This window comes from Lolium perenne, chromosome 5 (assembly GCF_019359855.2).
Source record: "Lolium perenne isolate Kyuss_39 chromosome 5, Kyuss_2.0, whole genome shotgun sequence".
In the NCBI taxonomy this organism is placed as follows: Eukaryota; Viridiplantae; Streptophyta; class Magnoliopsida; order Poales; family Poaceae; genus Lolium; species Lolium perenne.
Window position 1 is genome coordinate 85,999,255 of NC_067248.2, and position 16,164 is coordinate 86,015,418.

The window sequence follows — 16,164 nt, forward strand, 5'->3', positions numbered from 1 at the left end:
CTATTCAAAATATTCCAGAGATATTCTAATACTCTGGTTAAACACTCATGCTGTATACTCATGTGGTTTATTATGTCATATAAGAATACATGAAACCAAATGTTCTAGATCAGATTCAATGTCATTGTATCTTTGGTACTGCTGATGACACACCTTCTCCTACTTAATGTGTTGCTTTTGTTTAGGTTCCTTCTACACAAGATTAATTGATCAATTAGGATTGTTGAACTCTCCGAAGTCTGTAGCTTCACAGACCTGGTAAGTTAGATATACTTTATTGGGCACATATATGCGAGATAGATGTTTGCAATCACGATTTCTGAAAATTTCTCCCAGCTGAACAAGTAACCATTTCTATACACAAACTGTAACTTCAAAATATTTTGGTTGTTTAGATCGATACATTAATGCACTAAGTAGACAAACTGTGAAATTATATCTAAGCTATGGAAGAAACAGGTTTATTATCCACCAGATTTGTTCTTATAATTGCGTATGGATTTAGTGAGCATAACATAATTCTTCCAGTTTCATTTAACATAAACCTTTCTTCGAAGATACAGGGTTAGAAATGCCTTGGAACACTTGACTGTCTATTTGATGCTACCAGAAGTATGAAGGCCTACTAGCATTATTGAGGTGTCCTATCATTATTTTATGTTATGTTCTGTTCCCTAAGTTATATCGAAAATGCCTCACGTACGATAGAAGTTGTACGATCTCCGTACGACTAGACTCAAGAAGGGCCTTCCAATGATCTGGCCCACATACTGGCTGAAGCTGATTTGAGTCTGATCGTACCAAATCATCCGACAATTTCTATCGTACGTATAGCATTACTCAAGTTATATATAGCTGAAAAAGATGTGGCCAATGGCGGACTGGAATTTAAAATCTATGGCAGTTATTCATTTAATCTGAAACGTATTCCACAAAAGAAACACTGGCCATACTTTAACATTTACCTCTGAAAAGCTGATATCTTTCATCACCTGCCTGAAAAGGGATAACGCTTTGGATCTTTTACCAGCCTACAACAGTTGGTACGACCATAGAAATAAGAACTCCTGTCCTTTATTTGGACTCTGAGGTGAAAGGATTGAGTAGATTTACCTGTAAATGAATTATGTTGTGGAAAAAATCTTCATCCAGATGTTCTTTGCAGAGAGGCCTGAAGGAGTTGTAAGGATGGTACATGATCAAAACAATAGACCATCTCCCGTATTAAAACAATCCATCCCTGAAATTACAACAACATTATTTTCTTCCTTTTGTTGAGTAACACCAAGTGGTACAGGACATTTCTGCATTGATGATGCATAAGCATGAGCTATATATGCCCATAAAGGAGGCATGTTAAGAAACATTCCTACCATTTAGACATGATTAGTACTGTCTTGCTCCGACTTACAATAAGGTCTGCTCGGAAATTTTGATTTTTCAATCATGGTAGTAATACTTACATTTGCATGCAGGGAACAGTTATCAATCTAGCAGCCTCACCAAGCTAAGGTCAATGCTGCAATACTGGTAATTGGCTTCACGAAGTTAGCATGTAAGCTATATGCAGGCACAAGTATCAGTAAAAATATCTCTGTTTATCGATACTAGCTCACAGAAAACTAATTTTCATGGCCAAATCTTTTTTAATTAATTTGCATCACAGCCGGGTTTGGTCGTTCCTCACACTCGCTATTATTGTTGAAGTATATGACTAATTCGATGAGAATTTCTCTGATGTGCCCTACTTGGCAATACTCTGACCTACTGATAAAGTTGTTGATGCAGTCAAATGATGAACTTTTTTCCTGTGGTTCCTGGAGATGCAACAGTATACCCTCCAGAATTTGTCGATAAGGTCGGCCCCCTAATTTCTCGCAGCATAGTGTTTCACTGAAGGTCGGAGTTCCAGTAATACTGCTACGGAGCATAAACCAATCTATTGAGCTCTGTAGTGGTACCCGTCTAATTGTAACCAGACTTGGTGAATGGTTTCTTCAGGCCAAGATTATTGTTTTCGAGAAAACACAAAAGACTTTTGCGCTACATTTCATTGAAAAGATAGTATGTTGCAATCCTCCTAGGAGGCCAGGTACAAGAGTTCAGGACAAGATTATGACTGGAACCAACACAGGTGAGCGTGTCTGCATACCAAGGATTGTACTGCACACACATGCACAAAGTGGCCTTTTACTGTACGTCGCTGGCAATATATCCAATTCCTCTCTGCTACGCAATGACAAATAATAAAAGTCAGGGGCAAACACTTGATAGGGTCGATGTTTATTTGCCAAAGCCTATGTTGCTGGATAAAAATAAGACGATACAGTTACAGGTGACACAAAAGGAGATCTTGGCAAATCCCTTGCTAAATATATGTGTACTGTGTGGTGCACTACCACATATATTATGCCGACCAGACTGCACATACAAATGTTGCCGATGTCCTGACAAACTTGACAGAGCTTTCTACAGAAAGAGGTTGCAAATGTTCCCATCCTTGATGTGTCCATACAAGCTACCGTCGCCCTAAATGTTGAACACTTTGAAGCTTTGTTTCTGCTATGGCATCATAGATTGTATTTTGTTTTAGTAGATCGTGTTGTAAACGCTTATCTGTGGGTTAGGCTATTGTGCACTACTTTTGTGTTTTCTTCAGGCAACATAGACTGTATTGTCAGCTGCCAGCTATGTGTTGACTTATGGTATACTTCTTTTTTACATACTCCCTCCGATTCATATTACTTGATGCTAACATAGATGGTGAAAGTGGTAATTTTCTTGCTAATATTAACTTTGCATCGCTCCTCATCGTTCTGATCAGCGGGGTGAGCTTGATTTCCTTTTCTGTTTTCCAATATATGTATATTCACACTAAGACAAAAAAAAACACAGGATACTACCTAGACAAAGAGAAATACTCAAGTCTTACATTTACCTTCTCCAGGCAAACAAGGGCAACCGAAAGTAATAACAGATCAATTTCTTTTGGCTGGGCAGAAATTCAAGTCGGTTCAACATATATGATGTAATCTTTGTAATTTCTATATCTTCCTCCAGCCTGACAAGAAATTGGGTCCCTTCTGAATTTATCTTGCCATAGTACCATGCCCCCCTACACGGTTCACTGCTAGCAAAGCATTGTAAACTAAATTTACCTTGCAGATGGAATGGCGAGTAGTACCAGTCAAACAGAAGCTCCTGTTCTGCCGACCAGTCTGCACGCCAGACTACTCTTCCTAAAACTCAGCGGCGCCCCATCGTCTCCAGTCCGGCGCGTTCAGGCCCGAAACTTAGCCAGCCTCTCCTCCGCGTAGATTTCTCCTATGTGCACCAGATCCACGCTTACGCCCGCCATGGCCACCCTCCAAATCTTATCCCGCCACTGTTGCCCTCCCCTTCATCGCTTGATTCAGAGGAGCAAACGAGGTGGTAGGTCAGGGTTATCATGATAAAGACCACAATCTGTGAAAAAATGGTGCAAAACGGCCAATTGCTAACATCAGTGGACATAAATAAAATTAATACTGTATTACGCACTCGAGTTTTGGTTCCAAATTCTAGCACATATTACTTGACAGTAGGCACACATGGAAGAATGACATACCCTTTACTTGCAGTTCAGTCCGCACTTGGTCGAGGGAGACTGCCACCCGCCAGAAAAGCTGCCGAAGAAGATCCGCAGAACCATCTCTACAAAGTTCGGCCTGGACTTCAACCTTCCTCCGACCAGCTCCGACGACACCCGCAGACCGACAAACTCAGGTAACATCCTCCGCACACAGCCCCCGACAAAGATTAAATTCAAGGCCGCCCGCATGCTGACACTATCTTGCCAACCGCCGTCCCTATGACCTCCGCCCCCTTCCTTCAGCTACCGCACCCAGAGCTGGCACCGTTCTTCTGCTCACTCTTCTTCAATCCACTATTTTTCTCCACCACATCTTTCTTTCGAGAGGTCCCCACCTCATCTAAGATATACTATCACTGTTAGAACCTGACCTGCTGTTGCCGCCCACCAAAAGAGTCTTACTGTAGCCCGCCGACTAAACAGAAGCTGGGCTGGCCGCGAAAAACACGAACAGCGCCTCTCGTGCATAAGCTGTTAATTTCCTCGAAAAATAAGCTCAAGAAAATTTCGTCGAAAAAAAGGTATACGCTGTCAATCTTCTGCTCACCAACTGCATATAATTCAGACTTGAAAGCTTTCTCTACAAACAAATGGACACGGGCGCGGCGTGCGCCGCGCCACTGCCTCCTAGTGTGTTTATAAACTTTGATTCATTCGCAAACAAACTATAAAAATTGTAGTATGAATAAGTAAATATTTCGTGTACAACATCTAAGGTGCATTCCTAACTAATTATCACAGAAAAAGCAAATGAAGCTCCTCAAAATGAGAACCTCCAAATTCTCAAAGCTTCAGAACATGAATCGTAGGCATCACTAACTGATACTTTGCATGAAGATCGCTCTGACTGAACTTGTTGATTACATGTAAATGGAAGATATAAAATAAGGCATCGTTCTATCTTTTATGATGACAACATATTAGCATGAATTTTGATATGATATTCGCATATTAGAATTAGTTGTTTGACATTTAATGAAGCCGTATTAATTCCTCAGTCAGAGAAAAACATGCATGAATGGATAATATGAAACTATTTAAAGAATTTCGGTGCAATTGACATTATAAAAACACTTAGAAATTGGTGAAATGTCACTTTTCTCTAATGCTTAATCTGAAGAAATGAATCCCACAATCTTTATGAGAAAAAACCTTCTCATTTAACCAGCTAGGAACAACATAGTTGAATTTTATGTGATGCCAACGGTAAAAGACAAGAATGCAAAATTAAAACTTTAGTTGAGTGAATTTGACATACACCAGTACAAAACAGGGATATACTATGTTTGGAATAATCCAACTCCTTGTTAGCCTTTTTAGAAAGAAAATGGTAAATTTATTGTAAATAGTTCTCATGTGCAGTTCAACTGTAAGTTGGTGCACCTGAAAATGACCTAGTTGGGTCGTCCTGGAGCAGGACAAAAAAAAATCAAGAGTTACTTCCCCAAAAGCAAATCAACAAATTCCCAATGGTTCAGTATAAAAATCTGAAAGAATAAGGAGAAAAAACTGGATAATTTCATAAGAGATTCCATTTTTTTGTGCAATACAGCAAACACAAATAATACAGAAAATATGAGAAGAGGTATACAAACGTAGTACGATACTTGAACAAGCAAAAACAAAAGATGAAGGGATTAATTGTTTCACGTCTAACCTTTTATTAAGCTTGTCATTTCATCTAAATTGTAGATGACCGAGTGACCCTATACCTGCAACAGCAGGAATACATATACAATATTCAGTGGGCATAAATAATAGCAGATGCTCTTGTTTTAAGTAATATCAACATTATGAATACGTAAGAGTCAGCTCCTCCTTGTTGCGGCCGTCCACTGCCAGCACAAGGCCAACCCGGTCTTCCGCTCCAACCTTTTGCATGCTCATCTTTGTCTGACTACCAAAAACTATGTATGCAGCCATCAATACAAAACATGACTTATGAGCAATACAAGAAAAATCTTCTTTCTCTAATCACCTTATCAAGACTAAAAAAAATCTATTTGTGATGGCATGATTCTTCCTGAATATGTCCATATACACAAGAACCACTGCTCGATAGCTCTACTACACAGAGCAGGAAAACCGAGGAGGAGAAACCAAAAACCCTTACCAAACCGAAGTCGAGGAATAGTCGAAACCGCGCTTCAAGGTTTCAGTAACCAACACCAACAGTCAATTCATGCCGTAGTTGCGATAGCCACGATGGAACAGAGTATATGAATTTGATATCTAGGAACACATAAGGTATATTTGCTTCAAAGATAAGATGCACTTTGCATTGAAATGCAAAAAAGTTCAACCTCCTAAATAGTGCACCATAAGGATCCAATAATTCCAAATTGTTTACTATATCGAGGAACAAATCATAAGCTCACTTCTTTTGTGGTCTGACTTATTTTGTTGTTGCTCCTGCCCCTTCTTCTCCATTGATCGAGGTGAGAGATAGAATTACTTGAGAAACAGTTAAGGCAATGGAGTAAGTGGCAACCAGAATCAGAAAGATAAATAGAAATATTATCAACAGGAGTAGTCATGGCCTACACACTATATGTCCCATTATTTTGACCATCTTCAAATAATTCCATTAAGTACTGGAACGAAATGATCCACCTGGTCATCATATTTGGTTCCCTACTGAAAACAGATAAATTCAGATACAATATACATTTTCATTTTTTTCTAAAAATGGAAGTGTTCTAGGTCAAATGGACAGGAGCCTTGCAGAATTACTCAAGTGGCACGGTCGTATTTGAAATGGCAGTTCAGCACCTCGATATATCGTTGCAGTCCACCTGTCAGTTTCCTCGAGTTTTTGCTCTTATTTTAGTTTAAAATCAATGTTCTTCAGTGCATATGCAGATATTGAGAAGACCATGTAAAATAATCCTAATTAACCATAGGTAGAATATTTCCAGTAGGAAATTTGCAGGCCTAGAACACTAATACTGCTGCAAGCTACAAACCAAAAGATATGTCAAATGACTATCTTGAGAAAAACATTTGCACCAAATCCTAATTAAGCTAGGTACAACAGTGGACAATAATATGCGTGAAGAAATGAAACAGTTAATTGCTGCAAAACCATGTTCAAGAAAGGAAGCTTTGATAGAAGAAATCATGATTGCTTTATCGTTCCATGTCTCACAGTGGCCGGAGATTCGGCTCAGGAGTCAGGCCGTGGAAGCCGGAGTTCGTGGTTCGGCCGCCGTGCTTCTCGCGGTGGTTCTGGCCGCCGCCGCCCACCAGATCGGTCCCAGGTAGCTCGGATTCGAGCCTGACACAGTTAGCTAAGTTGTCGGCGATGGTTATTCCGGCGCCGCGTCCATCGGATCCGGGATGGAGATGGTGGCGCTGGCCGTCGTGCTCCTTACGGCGGGATGCAGAAGAAATGAAGAATCCACAGCGGGATGGGGGCACCGTGAGCTCGATGCGCACAGGATTGGAGCCGTGGAGGATCTCATAGGCCGGCTTCATCCTGAGTTGCTTCTTTGGCTCCATGCCATCTGCGTATGGAGCCGCCATGCGCAGCCATGCCGCTAGGGTTCGTGGAGGCGCGAATGGGCATGATGGAGCCCATCTGGGTGGGCCGGTGGAGGTGGGGCGGTGGCAAATTAAGGCGAGGGGTAGAATATCAGCAGCATCGAGGTCGAGGTGACGGGGAGTGGGAGAAGATGGGATTTCTGAGCGGCGGCGGAAGCAGTTCAGAGCGAGCGGGCGAGGGAGGGAGGGAGGGGCAGCGACTTCGCGATTTCCTGTTTCCGGACGGGCCCACTTGTCGGCGCTAATATTTGTCCGTGAGGTGCGATGAAGGGAGACGGACGATCTTCTTGTCTGACGACGGAACACTTTCGTCCTTTTTAGATAGGAGAGATAAGAGCATCTCCAGTCGCATCCCCCAAACCGTCCCCCAAACCGCGCCGGATTGAGCGTTTGGGGGACGTGTTTTGTTCGTGCCGCGTTTGGGGGCCAGCCGCGTCCCCCAAACGCCGCCCCCAAATGAATATTTGTGCACGAAAATAAAGATTTTCATTCAATTTTGATTATATATTACAAAGTTTGAATGAAAACGGCTAGATTTCATCTAAACCTAGACTACTGACCGCCCGGCGGTGCGTTCGACGGCCCCGCCCCGTCGTCGCCTCCCCTACGCCGCAGCTCCTCCTGCGCGCGCCTCCTCTCCTTGCGTTCGGCGGTGGCCAGACGGTGCCGCTCCCGCCGCGCGTCCTCCTCCGTCCCCTGCTGCGCCGCCTGGAGGGAGAGCTCGATGGCGCGACGAATATGCGCCTCTTCGAGGGCACGGGCGTCGTCCTGGAGCTTCTTCTCCGACTCGAAGGACTCGACGAGGGCGCGTTGCTGATCGGCCGTCTCGTCGGGTGCGGGGCGCCGTCGTCGGACCAGTCGAACTCGTCGTTGTCGTCGTCCTCCACCTCGGTCTCCTCCGCCTCGGCCTCCTCCTCCTCCATTGGCGCCTCCTCCTCCACATCTGTTGGCGCCTCCTCCTCCATCATCGCCGCCGCAAACGCGTCGGCCGCGCCAATCGCTTCTCGCCCGCCTCCCCATAGCGCGCGTCGGCGCCGCCTCCGCTGCCGACGCTCCTCCGCCGTCGCCCTGCTGCTGCGGCTCGATCGACTCACGCCGCCGGCGCTCGATCGAGTCACGCCGTTCACGGAACAGCGCCTGCCGCTCATCGCGGCGGCGCCGGCGCTCCTCGCCCATCGCTGCTCCACCTCCTCCCGATGCACGCGCCGTCGCGCCTCTTGCCCCGTCGAGGCGTCGAACGCCCCAACGGTGTCGCCTGCTTTGCTCACCTTGCCCAGCTGCCGCCGCGGCCTCCTCAGCTGCGGAGGCAGGGGCGGAGAACGCCGCTAGATCCGCCGCCTGCTGCGCCTCACGCCGCTCGCGGGCCTCCTCCTCGAGTGCCTCCTCGAGTGCCGCACGCCGCTGCCGGCTCCTCAATGGAGGAGACGGCGGTGGAGGGAAGTGGCCATCGCCGGGGCGGTTCGCCATTGCCACTGGTGATGGAGGAGACGGCTGTGGAGCGACGAGGGCTGTGTTTGTTGCCGGCGGGGTCTGGTGGCTACCATTGATGAGCCGGGAGACCTTTTATAGACGCCGGCGTCGGGAAGAAAGCGCGGGAACAGACGAGAAGAGGCGGGAAGTTCGCGCGGGAACGGGCGGTGGCGTGCGAACGCCGACGACGCGTGGAGGCTGCGCAGCACCGACGAGACGTCTCGCCTGCCCCTCCGTCGCCATTAAGGCAAAGATGCCGCTGCGCGCGAATAACTTCCGTCGCGAGGTAGGCGACGGTTAGGTTAAAATTAACTGTGCCGCTGACGCGTCGGGCCCGCGTCGGCTGGCCTCGCTTTTCGTTGTGTCCGGCGTCCCCGGAGCGTCCCCTGTGGGACGGGGACGGGCTCGGGGCGCCGGACACCGTATAGGGGCGCGCCGGACAAAAAAGGGCTTTGGGGGACGCGGCTGGAACGCTTTTTTGGTCCGGCGCGCCCCAAATCCCTTTGGGGGACGCTTTGGGGGACGCGGCTGGAGATGCTCTAACAGCTGGCTCACAGGTCATCACCTAGCTTCAGCGAAGAGTTACGTAGTCACTCGTTCGTCCCTAACCTTCGCCCGCCGCCGCGATTTTCCTGGCGCACAGCACAGAACTCGCGCGCGAGCACGCATCCCGGCCTCCCCGCGTCCAGGTGCGTCTTCTCTAGGGAAGATAAGCCACGCCGCCTCTAATCCCTCGCAGGTCGACCCTTATCCCCTCCGAATCCACCCGCGCGCCGCGATTTCGGCGAGTCGTTCCGCCGGCCGCCGCTGCGTTTTCCTGCTCGGTCGCTCGACCTCCTGGCCTATAAATACGACCCCCGAGACCTCCTTGACCTCCACAACACCTCGTCCCACTCGCATCTCCCCTCGGGCTCCCAGTAGCCCGAATTTGGTGTCAGGACCAGTCAACGACAGCAGCGTTCATCAGCAACAGACGGTCCGGATCGCCTCCTTCGACAATCGACGGCCAGGATGTCTTTACCTTTTTGAACCGCTGTTATCACCAGAATTTGACCAAGCCAGAGGTGGGCCGCGATCAAGATGGACTTGAAGATGTATGCGTAGAGAGATGGGTGAATCGGCCTTGTTTATCAAGTTTGGGCTAGCTAGCCCGTGTATCTTTATATAGTAGGTTACGTAGAGATTAGAGTTTGTCTCGTGCACGGGTTAGTGCACGCCCACATTAGAAAGTCCCTTGGACTATAAATATGTACCTAGGGTTTATGGAATAAAACAACAACCAACGTTCAACACAAACCAATCTCGGCGCATCGCCAACCCCTTCGTCTCAAGGGTTTCTCCGGTAAGCACCATGCTGCCTAGATCGCATCTTGCGATCTAGGCAGCACGAGCCTGCCCACGTTGTTCATGCGTTGCTCGTACTGAAGCCTTTTTGATGGCGAGCAACGTAGTTATCATAGATGTGTTAGGGTCAGCATTGTTCTTAGTACCATATGCTGTCGTAGTGCAACCCTTGCGCATCTAGCCGTCCTTGTACCTCATCATGGGTGCAGGGGCGGCACCCCGCTTGATCGTTATTTAGTAGATCTGATCCGTTACGATTGCTCCTTGATTTATCAAGGATTAGTTTAATATCTGCAATAGTTAGGCCTTACAAAGGGTTGGAGGATCCAGCGGCGTGTAGGGTGTAGTTTGCTGGCCCTAGACAGGATGTTCCGAGGATCAACCTCGTGTTGGTTTTTAGGCCTTGTCTAGGGTTGGCTTACAATCACCGTGCGCGAGCGCGAGGCCCAATCGTGAGTAGGATGATCCGATTATGCGGTGAAAACCCTAGATCGTCGTGGATCTCATATGCTTTATCTTGATCAAGCAGGACCACCATATATTCGGCCACCTTGGACGAATCATGGGTGGATCGGCTCCATGAGCCGATTCACAGGATAACCTGAGAGCCGATCGAGGCTCGTATTTAACGTGTACGTGTGTGCCCTGCAGGAAACTAAGCGAGGCATCATCCACACCTTCCTGACCAGGTATAGGTCAGGTGGCACGCCCTTGCAATTTGCATCGGCGCGCGACCAGGAGGCTTTGCGGGCCGTCGCTCTGAGGGACTGGGGCCAGCCGCAGCCCTAGTTGTTCCCGGCTCTACGGTGTTGACCAGTCACTGCCCGCCGGTGGGTTTCTGACGTCAACACATTCTGGCACGCCCGGTGGGACACATCTTCAACGACAACCACCTCGCCATCCACATCAGAGATGGCGGAAGAAACTCCGGTCACTTACGAGGAGCTCAATGGCGAGCTCAAGAAGAAGTATGACGAGGTCAAAGCCTTCCTCGAAGCCGACCTCATCGGCTCTTTCCACAGGACCCGCTCCCATGGCATCAGATGGAAGGGGTTCTCACCTGAAGGCGTGCTTGATGGAGTGGACCTATCCACCCCGTCAGAAGAACGCACCAGGTCGCTGCGTCAGGAGATCAACTTCATGGTGGCTCATTCGCTGCACCGCCATTCTGAGAGCCTGGTGAATACGTTGGAGCGCGTCGCTCTGCGCGTGATCCAGGAGATCATGAGCCATCAGTACTCTCCGTCAGGACCAGCTCTAGGGACTCACCAAGGAGAAGTACCACTCCAGTCCCGTCCACCGCTGCCGTTCGCCTTGGCAGCGCCCGAAGCGCCGAACGCATCGGCCTACGTCGTCTACAAGATTGGTGGTGACCCCAGTGACTACCAATTCCTACATGACGCGCCCAAGGAGATCCCGCACGGATACGCATGCGCATACGTGCCAGACTGCAGCGCCTGGGCACCCTCGAACCAGGTGGCAACAGCGGGGACTTCTGGAACAACGGGAGGAACGTCGGAGGCAGACCCCGAGAAGCAGACGTGGCTAGCCAAATACGCCACCCCGACAAAACTCCAGAGCCCAGCTCCTGCAGTCGGCTCAGAACCGGAAAAACAAGCATGGCTGGTAAAGTACGCCACTCCGGCGAATCTTCAGGGTTCGGCACCTGCAGCCATCACCGCGGATCAGATTTGTACGATTTTGAAAGATCAGTTCGGCATGATGCCGAAAAGGAAGACGATCGGCTATACCAAGCCGTACCCCAACGAGTACGAATTGATCCCGCTACCACCCAAATATCGGCTCCCGGACTTCACAAAGTTCAGCGGATCAGATGGTTCCAGCTCCATCGAGCATGTGAGCCGATATTTGGCGCAGCTGGGCATGATCTCAGCGTCAGACGAGCTGCGCGTGAGGTACTTCTCACAGTCCCTCACAGGATCGGCTTTCGGTTGGTACACGTCGCTGCCACCGAACTCAGTCCAGACTTGGAAGCAGCTGGAAGAACGGTTCCATGAGCAATATCACTCAGAGGCTTCCGAGGCTGGCATTGCCGACCTAGCACAAGTACGACAGAAGCGCGGGGAAACAGTGTCAGAATACATCCAGCGCTTCAGGACCGTTAGGAACCGATGCTATTCGGTTCACGTAAGCGAAAAAGAAGCAGTCGAGTTGGCTGTGGTGGGTCTATCATCATCGATCAAGGACGTGGCCTCCCAAGCGGACTACCCGTCATTAGCGCACATGGTGCAGAAGCTGTCAGCGTATGAACAGCGCCACCCAGATGTCTACCAGGACAAGTTCAAGCGTGTGGTTACCATGGTTGACGCAGGCGAAGACGAAGTCGCTACGGGAGAACAAGAGGTCGCAGTAGCCGAGTGGACTCGAGCTGCAGGCCCAGTAACCTGCAAATGGGTGAAGCCACCAGGACCTCCAAGAGGGTTCGACTTCGACGTGACGAAAACCGAGCAGATTTTCGATCTCTTACTCGCGGAGAAGCATATAAAGATTCCCGAAGGCCACAAAGTTCCCACGGTGCAAGAGCTGAACGGAAAGCCATACTGCAAGTGGCATACCACGTTCACCCACACCACTAACGACTGCAGGGTGTGGCGTCAGCAGATCCAGATGGCAATAGAAAATGGGCGACTAATTTTTAACCAGTATGCCATGAAGGTCGACACACACCCCTTCCCCGCCGTCAACATGGTGGAGTTTGCCCACCTTGGAGGGTGCCAGCCTGATTTCTCAGCCAACATCAGCATGGTAGAGCTTGGACACCGCTCTGAGAAGGTCGGGGATGAGGACAGCTGCTCTCAGAGCAAGGACACAGAGGGGGCCGCTCCATGCGATCGGCTCCGTCAAGATGGCAAGCGCTACGTCACAGAGGGGGAAGTGAAGAACATTAGATATCAACGACCCCTCTCTGATCACCTCCTCAATAAATATGTAAGTCGGTATGATCAACGCCGGCGACACGGCGACGATGATGAAAGAGGTCGTCTGGCCAGACACGACAGAAGACATCGTCGGCATAATCACGATGAGGAGCGGCAGGAGCGCGACGCCAGGGAGCAGGACGATACGGACAGGCATTGGGACTGCCCCTTCTTCAGACACTGCTGGGATTCAGGAATGAGCCGATTACCAACAATCGGCAACTGCCCAGAATGCAACCAGAAAAAGAAGGAGGCAGCCAACGTGTCTGTGTTCGAGCGCCTAGGGCCTCTCCCACCACAAAACAGACTTGCTGAGATCCCTCGGTTGGAAGATCTCGAGGATTCGGAAGACGAGGGTGAAGACGAAGAAGACAGGTACCACCGTCCAAGGTGGTGCCCTGATGGTCTCAGCCATTCACAAAAGCGCAGGGTTCAGCGATTGCGCGGTCTGGAGGAAGCCGAAAGGTTATACTTGCATACGCTGAGGAAAGCACGACCTGATTTGGCTGCGAAAGTCCAGAGGACCCTGGATGAAGAGGGACTGCCGCAAAGAAAAGAGTGGCGCCCCAAGCAAAGGAAAGCCGATGATGAAACATCGGCTGGCACAAACATGGTGCTCGTTCGTCCGGCGAAGTGTAGGGCTCCACGATTACGCGATGCACCCGAGGTGGACGACGGCAAGCGCACCAACGTGATAAAGTCAGAGATTGGGCTGGTTTTGTCTACCGGCCTGGGCGAGTAGCAAGACTACGTCAATAAGCAACGTGGCGAGGCTGATCCTTGCGATCGGCCCTCCGAAATTGATGAAGGGATATTACAAAACCTTCACCGAGCAAGCAACGTGGAGGCCGATTCCAGCAATCGGCCAAAATTATCCTCACCATCTATTCTGCCTGGGATCAACGTTTGACCCAACAGGGACTACCTGACGAGCCGATACCATCAATTCTCTTGACAGAATCGGCTCGGGGGGGCACCTAGGTGGATAATACTAAGTATGGGGGCCGATACACGTATCGGCCTAAAATTTTTAAACATTTTACAGCCGATGCAAGGGCATCGACTTTAGAATTGAGAAGTAGCCGATGCGCGGCCATCGACTCAAGAGGAATAACTGTTACGATCAGAGGATCAATGAAGCACGAAGGGGGATTTTAATGGAAGAACTCCTCAATGGAGTAATTTAAGGGCTCGGATCCTCTCTTCAAGAGCAGCCTGTACGTGCAGATCAGGTCAAGGATGGATCGCATTAGATCCGCCAAAGGAAAGGAGCCGATCTGACCAGCAGGGCGCTAGGAGCGGACTGAAGAAACTCAGGGGGCAGCCCACCTTGAAGGCTCTCTGCAAGACGATTTATGTGCAAATCGGCTGGCTCTGCATGATCAAGCCTAGGCTAATTCAGCTAAGTTATGCGTCCTCGTTTCTGTTTTTGCCTTGGCCAAGACTCGGGGGGCAGCAGGCCTGGTGGATATTCTGTTTAAAAGAGCCGATTGGGATACCATCGGCTGATCCTTCATTGCAACCTTTTTCACAAATGATGAGTATTGAAGAGGATTATTGGGTTTGGTTGGAAAAGTTCAAAGTTTTTCCTGAAGATCCTGCATTTTCTGCCAGATTTAGAAAATCATCAGTTGAAGAAGGGAAGGGCGAATTTCAAAGGACCGATGCGGTGCTATCGGCTCATTACGCATTGGCAAAGGGGACGAATCGGCAAGGTCAGTAGAAGAGGGAATCGGCTCAATTAAACTCAAAGGAAATCGGCAAAACCAAATTGGGGAAAAGTTCTTCATTAATAGGCGAGATTTCTTACATAAAGAGCCAATTACTCTCAAAAGGAAATACTAGGGGATACATTGCCCCATCTACTACTGCTGGCCCTATTCTAGAAGTCCTATCTACGGGCCATCACTGCCCTCGTCGTCGCCGTAGTCGCTGCCGTCGGCGCTGCTCCCGGCGGGCTCGTCGTCGCTCCAATGGCCGCCGACCGGGCCCTCGTTGTCTTCATCTTCTTCGTCAGCGTCGTCCTCGTCGCTGTCGAAGTCGCTCAGGTTGCCCGGCCAGGGGCAGAACCGCTTGGCCGGCGGCTCGTCGGAGGAGCTGTCGTCGTCGTCCTCCTCCTCTTCCTCCTCCTTCACCCCCTCGGAGGAGGTGAAGTCATCCCAGGAGAAGCGATCGTCATCGCTCTCCTCCTCCGGTTCCCCGTTGGCAAGGAAGCGGAGGTCGCTTTCCCCATCCGTCGAGGACTGGTCGTCCTCGGACCAGATGGAGAAGTCATGGTCTGACTCCTCCCCGGCCGCAATGGCGCGGCGGATGTTGGCCGCATGGACTTCTGCCGGGTTGTACTCCGGCGTCGGCTCGCGGGATGTGGAGGACTGGCTGGAAAGATCCGATGGAGCAGAGGAAGAAGAAGACATTGTGGCGCAGGAGGGCTTTTTGGGATGCTAATGCGAAGAAGATGCAGAGGAGAACTGTTCGTAGCAGTTAAATAAAAGGGGATATATTGGAAATTTAATGCCACATCAGTTTCCGAGGAAGTAGTGCCAAAACTGTCAAATCGTGCGGAGAAGTTGAGAAGGCAAGATTCATGATGAAGGACTCTGCGACGGTTCTGCTCTGCCACGACATGACCCTACGAGAGAAAAGCATAATGATTTTGGAAATGTCATTTCCAAAACCAGGGGGCATGTGTTATCACCAGAATTTGACCAAGCCAGAGGTGGGCCGCGATCAAGATGGACTTGAAGATATATGCGTAGAGAGATGGGTGAATCGGCCTTGTTTATCAAGTTTGGGCTAGCTAGCCCGTGTATCTTTATATAGTAGGTTACGTAGAGATTAGAGTTTGTCTCGTGCACGGGTTAGTGCACGCCCACATTAGAAAGTCCCTTGGACTATAAATATGTACCTAGGGTTTATGGAATAAAACAACAACCAACGTTCAACACAAACCAATCTCGGCGCATCGCCAACCCCTTCGTCTCAAGGGTTTCTCCGGTAAGCACCATGCTGCCTAGATCGCATCTTGCGATCTAGGCAGCACGAGCCTGCCCACGTTGTTCATGCGTTGCTCGTACTGAAGCCTTTTTGATGGCGAGCAACGTAGTTATCATAGATGTGTTAGGGTCAGCATTGTTCTTAGTACCATATGCTGTCGTAGTGCAACCCTTGCGCATCTAGCCGTCCTTGTACCTCATCATGGGTGCAGGGGCGGCACCCCGCTTGATCGTTATTTAGTAG

At 49.4% G+C, this 16,164-nt stretch overlaps 2 long non-coding RNA genes across 2 annotated transcripts; one reads left to right on the forward strand and one right to left on the reverse strand.

The window, feature by feature from the left end:
* Window positions 1-894: 894 nt before the first annotated feature.
* On the reverse strand, window positions 895-1,589 carry LOC127300727 (uncharacterized). Its single transcript, XR_007851523.2, has 3 exons — window positions 1,464-1,589; window positions 1,114-1,240; window positions 895-1,031 (listed from the first exon to the last, which is right to left on the reverse strand). It is a non-coding gene; the product is annotated as an uncharacterized lncRNA (long non-coding RNA).
* LOC139831013 (uncharacterized) lies at window positions 1,105-2,723 on the forward strand. Its single transcript, XR_011744856.1, has 2 exons — window positions 1,105-1,221; window positions 1,298-2,723. It is a non-coding gene; the product is annotated as an uncharacterized lncRNA (long non-coding RNA).
* The last annotated feature ends 13,441 nt before the right edge of the window (window positions 2,724-16,164 follow it).